The 6,234-nt window shown below is 41.8% G+C and overlaps 1 protein-coding gene across 1 annotated transcript in view; it reads right to left on the bottom strand.

Moving 5' to 3' along the window:
* Positions 1-3,964: 3,964 nt before the first annotated feature.
* The window catches only part of PRLHR (prolactin releasing hormone receptor), a 75,403-nt gene continuing 73,133 nt past the window's right edge, over positions 3,965-6,234 (bottom strand). Inside the window, exon 3 of the mRNA XM_050711952.1 lies at positions 3,965-4,867. The gene's annotated coding sequence lies outside the window, so the exon portion shown is untranslated. The remainder of the gene's footprint in view (positions 4,868-6,234) is intronic.

Genomic DNA, 6,234 nt, shown 5'->3' with positions numbered 1-6,234 from the left:
GTACTGATTGCACTGATCCATCAAACTCCTTCCTCCAGACAGCCCCAGGATCAAAAAGCATGTAAAAAATTGGCTGTCAGTACCTCCTGTACAAAGAGACAGTGGTTATAATTAGAAGATCAAGTTTCTTAGAAAGCTTGTAACAGCTTAGGGACAACATTTTACTACTCCAGCAGAACCAGGAGGCCTAAAATGAAGTGGAACTTCAATTCCCTCATTGCTGCCTCCTCCCCTGCCCCAGTCTTTTTTATAAATTTTTGCTCTCTCTTTTCAATATCTATTTTCTTAACAGATTAGGAGGGTTCTTTCTATTTCAATAGGCTTCTCCACGAGTATTAAGGGGTTATTCTAATCATCCTTTTGCATATGTGGATTCTACTTGAATACATATAATAGCATCTGCTAATAATGCAATCCTGTAAAACTTGTTGTTTGGTAGCTAGCACTCTACACAACACTCCCGTGCAACCCAGCCTCTGGCAACACTGCCAGCATTTTGTGTGGGGTCTCTGGGTGCCTATTCAAAGGCTTCTGGGTGGGACAGGTGCTGGAGGGCCAGCTGATGGTGGTGGGAGGACACCGTGTTCTTCAGGAGGATGAGTTCTCTAGGGGAAGAGGGTGTGAGGTTGCCGAGGGTAGGGAAAGCAGCATTTGTTTCTCTAATTTAGAAAGAATTAAGGAGAAAACAGCTGACTAACAGGTTCCAGGGAGACAAAGAATAACTTATGACACCACAGTGAATAAAGATCTAGCTATTTTATTCAAGGTCAAAATGCTGAATATTAAAATTTTGAAGGGAAGCTGCTATTAGTTCCTTGGACAGCTGGAGCTTGATCTGCTGGATAGTTCTGATTTAGAGTACTTGTTTCAGCTCTGGATTAAGGTGATAATTATCTATACTGACGTTCTGCTTCATGGCTCATGCCTCATGGATACTTGACAGTCCTACATCTGTCATAGGAGGAAATATCACTGACCTTGGACTCTTTTGTTTGTTAGGAACTGAAAGATGTGCATGGAGGGGGGCATTGTGTTGCTGCATCCTGAGGGATTCTCATCTTCTGCAGCAAAAATAAATAAATAAATAAATAATCAGTTCAAGAATATTATAGAACAGGGAACTAATAGGGTGGAGTCTCACTTGCATACCACTTCTAGGAGTGTAGAGCAGGAAAAGGCAAAATTAAGAACCCCTTGAAAATACTTGTTGACTCGAATCTGAAATTAAGACTGCTGCTGACTTCAGTGGAGCTGGGGCCATGTTTCTGGGGTACCTGGGAGCAGCCCACAGCATGGCCAAAGGCCTTGGTTCCCTGTGCAATCATAGAGGCATAACTTGTATTTTCTTCTCTTATGTTCTGTCCAAATATCCTTCAAATTCAAAACCTGCCACATCACAGTGCTTAAATGCTATGAATCACATAGGTGTTGTATGTTCCTATCAGGCTTCCCTCTGCTTTTCAGACGTGATACAGCTTTCAGTGACAGCTTATCCCACCCTGCTGCTTATTTTGAACTAAATGAAACTGTTACTCTGTGGTAGATCCTCATATGGCTAATTAGCACTTAGTGGAAAATAGACGTGGTGTTGAGATTCAATGAATAATAGGTATCTGTTGGATACTTCTGCATTAGAAATCAGCATATTTCTGATAGCCAGACTCTATGTCATTGTGAGTAATGTCTTCCTTGCTGTGTTTCAGCAGTTACTAGCATGTTAGTACGGTGATTAAAAGCGGCAGTATCTAGCTCAGAAGGAAAGAATATTTTCTACAAGAGTATTGCTCTCCCTGGAAACATCACTGCTCTCAAGCTGCCAAAACCAAATGCAGAAGGCAGAAATTCCAGGTCGCAAGAGTTACAGTTTCACAGAAAACACCTCTAGCTATGTGAAGATTAAACAGACTACTTCAAAGATTCCAACACTCCTCAGCCATTTCTTTTGGTTTTAAAAAGGTTTAGTTGTTGTAAACAGGGCATTAGCAAGAGCTTCTATTTACATGACTTGCTGTTTTCTATCCTTTGGTTATGCTGTGAATGTTAAATTAAAATCTTGTGGATATGCACCTCAAAGCTCATTTTGAAACTATTATCTACAGCAGAAAATCACGTAGGTTTGGCTGAGGCTCTGGGCTGCAACAAATAAGAGGCAATGTAGACACAGTAGTCCTTGCTCAAACCTTTATTTCCCAAAGAACTTAGACTTTCTGCAATAAAAGGAGAAATCAAACTGCAGCTCTATGTGTCAAACATCTGCGATTTAGGGCAATTTGGAGGGCTTGCTAGGTTTTTAAATACATGACTTGCAAGGCTTAATGTAGCTCTAGACCACTTCTACCCATCTCCTCCGGTCTCAATATTTGAATGTGAATAGCTTCAGATTTAGAAAGCTGTACTGACACTTTCTCTTCAGTCTCTATTCACTGCTGTCAAAAATGTTAAGGTTATTCTTGTACCAGCTTGGCCTTCCCACCTTCCACCCCTGATTTCAAACACTTCACATTAGAACTGGGAGCATTGTGTCCTAATGCCCAGGAGTTAAGGCACTTTAAGAACTATGTTGATCCATTAATGTTGATCCATTCTTTTAATATGTTTTGGTTTACTTGATAATAAAGTTCACATGTATAGCAAAGCTATTTAACTTAGGGCTGCTAGTTACTTTATCATTGCTGTTTAAATTCTTGCAAAGCAGATCTGCGCTAAATCGACAAATCTGATTTAAACTTCTCAAGACTTTTTGGGTCAATACACAGGAGCATCCACAGCATCCCAGGCACTCTCTGTACACTGCCCTGGGAGAAGACCTCACCCAAAATATTGAATGCATATATATTGAAAATACTGAATGCAGAATAATTTGCTCTCCAAGCTGAACTAGCTGGCAGCTGCCACTGAGGATGCAGAGTGAAGACGTGACTTTAAATCTTGCATCTACGAGTAGGTGCTTCATACTGGGATTCATACTGCCTCTGCATGAGAACGAATAGCCTGGAACTCAAGCACCTTTTCTCAAAATATGCAGGGGGAGAACGTAAATCATCTCAGTAAGCTACTGAAAGACAACTTTTGAATACATAACCACATTTATCCAATAATTTAATGTCTTCTGGATGTGGGCGGTCTGGCTTTTAATCCCACTTCTTTGAGCTTGTTTTTGAGTTTGAGCTGCCTTTTATGTTCTCACCTTATCCCTAATCAGCAACATTAAAACATTTTAAACTGCTTCATGGGAAAACATGTTTCTTGATTTAGCAATTAGGGAACAATTTAACTAACTATGAGAATATGCAGATCTTCTCAGACGCTATGCAACTTTTTTTTTGGTTGAAAGGGTTTGGAACAGTGCTTTCCACAATGCCTTAAAAACAAATAAATCCACCTTTTGTGAACTACAGCAAAACAGGGCTCTTCAGAAGACTTTGTTGGTGATGTTGCTAGAACCTGGTTTGGCTGTTGATGCTTTGCATTTCATCTGTCCTCAGTTTGTGGCAATCTTCCAAGAGGAAGCACTATCAAAATGATTTACAATTAGCTGTGACTGACAACAATTGCAAGGGTTGTACAAAAAGATTTTACAAATAAACATTATTTTATATAACAGCTGTGAATACATGTTTTAATGGAGAAGTGATTCACACTGACAATAGTATTGACTTTGCTAAGATTAAACAGGTCTGCCATATGCTGTGTCTAGTGCTTCAGATGGTTTCACATTTATTTTTAATTTTTTTTAAGTTATGCATATTAACAACAGATGTTGAATTTTAAAAGGATCCAACAACCGAGGAGAAATCATTCCGAAGTTGAGCGTTGAAGGCCTTTCTTCTGAATGATCCGAAATAATTTGTACACAGGGACTCAGGAAACAATTCCAGATTGGTGATGTAGCTCATGACTAGCTCTTGCACACGGTATTTTTATTATGTTCATCTTGGTTCTGCCAGAGTTGAATGCAGTTCCCACAGGTGCAGTTGCTGAGGAGTGTGTTGGTTGAACCTCAGCCTCAGAACTTCAGGCCCAGTGTTTCAGCCAGTTTCATAAAAGGCCCTTCCTCAGGTGTGCCCCCACACAGCTCAGCTGTCTCCGGGCCATATGCAAATGGTTCTGGCATTGTGCGTGCACCTGACTTGCCTCTGTTAATGCTTGTTGTATTGCTGAGGGCCATGAGGAGAAATGCAACAGAGCTGCTAAGCTGAATGGCACGCTGCAGGTGAAGGGCCACACTCGCAAGAAGGCTTGAGCAGTTCCTCCTCCATTCATGCAGAAACAGCCTCCGGGTGGTCACAGATTCAGCCTTTGGATGGCTATCGCTCAAGTGCAAAAATATTCTTTTTTTTGTTTTTTCTTGCCCTGACTCCACAAGCCCAATAAAGGCTTGTTGTACAATACAGTGCATTGTACATCCTTCACACTCCCAAATGCAGCTGGCTACATGAACTCGAGATGCAAGGAGCGTTAAAAACCCATGACTGCATCACAGCCAACTCTCCTCTAGAGTTCACCTGCCTTGGGGTGGGTGTGATGGGGCGGCGAGCCCAGGTCACTGCAGTTGATAAGGGGTCCCCCCCCATGCAGGATTGGTCCTCAGCACCACCCACATCACTGGGATCTCACAGGTCCTGGAGCTAAAACCCCTCCTGCTGCTGTGAGCTACAGGTTGCCTTTCTAGCAAGCTGTCTGGAAACCAACAACTGCAATCAGCATGGAGGGAAATCTCACTGCTCCTTTGGAAGGCACCAAGCTGCTCTCTGCAGCACTGCCAGCTGCTGAAGCAGCATCTCCAGCAGCTAATGGAAATGTAGAAATTGTAGGAAATATAGATGTAGGAATTAAAGCCATCTCCTCCCATTCTTTTGTATGTTTCCTGCAGAGAAGAAGGAGAAAAAAATAAAAATAAAATAAAAATAAAAGAAATTACTACTTAATGGGGTTAATTAATATATACAAGATGCAAAGAATGCAAAGCCCAGTCAGCTGCAGATAGCTGTGATCCTAAATTGGTTTCCAGTGGGCTCCAGACACAAAGCAGGGAGCTCCTAAGTGCACGTTTTATTATTTATATCAATTACTAGCTTGATTAACTTAGTTTGACAAACCAGGCTGGAGAAAGTGAAAGTAAACAATGGGCAAGAAAGTCAACTCCATCAGCTCCTTGGTGAAGAGATCCCAAGGAGGCGCAACTCCCAGGGAGATATATTTGAGCTTTATGCCCTCAACCCTTCACCTTTTGGATAATTCATCAGTGCTCTTTTTGAGGAAAAAGGAAAAAGAAAAAAATATGGTGGGCTGGAGGTAAAAATTCTTATTCCTTCATGCAGAAGTGTCCAAGACAGCCATCTCACAGGCTTTACTTCCTGCAGATAGTTTCCCTCTCTGCCCCCTTCTTGCCTGGTGGGCAGATGGATGGATGCTCTGCACAGTCCCGTCCAATTTGGCATTTTATCCCAGCTGCAAGTGAACAGCTTTCAGCTTTTATCTGCACCGTGTATAGTCTTAGACCGCTAATTATAGCTCACCATTTCCACCTCAACAAGCAAGATTCACTCAATTAAAACTGCACAGAGCACCTGGTGTTCAGCTGGTATAAAAAACACCAGCTTTCCCCAGTCTCTCTAGGTGGCAGGCAGTCATTGTGCTCCTTAGAGCAGAATCTGCCTCTGCCCATCCCAGGTAATCTGCCGTTACCCAAATACAATGCCTTCATTTGACACAATTATAGATCTCTCCCAGATCTCTCCCTTTTCTTCACCCAGCTACAAAGAATGAACTTAAATCAATGTATCACATGAACCATTTATTCTGTGGTGCCTGCTCTGGTGGTCTGGGAGAGACCAGCTCTAGCTGACCCTAACTGAGGTTTGATTACCTGTTCTTTTGCTTTTGCTGCTTGGTTTCGCATTTAGTGTCCTTAGTTCTATTTTGTTTGTTTGTTTGTTTGTTTAATTTCTGCTCAAATATTGATTTGCATTTTTGTGTTGTTCCTAAGTGCCTTTTAATACCAATCTTATGTTTGGCCATAGGGAGTAATTTATGTCTGATCAAGCATTTCTGTGTCTGCAGTCACTGGAAATACGTTTGCTAGAATGATGTCCTATAAGTCCCTCCAACACATATGCAGAATATCTTCAGATAGTGAGGTTGTCATTCCTGCTAGCTTAATCTGTGCTCCCCACTCCAAATTGAGACATCTCTCCCCCTCTCTCTCCCACTTCTCCCCATCATCTCCTTTTG

This window comes from Cygnus atratus, chromosome 7 (assembly GCF_013377495.2).
Source record: "Cygnus atratus isolate AKBS03 ecotype Queensland, Australia chromosome 7, CAtr_DNAZoo_HiC_assembly, whole genome shotgun sequence".
Lineage (NCBI taxonomy): Eukaryota > Metazoa > Chordata > Aves > Anseriformes > Anatidae > Cygnus > Cygnus atratus.
Note: the sequence above shows the minus strand (reverse complement) of the source record. Positions and strands in the feature narration are given on the sequence as shown.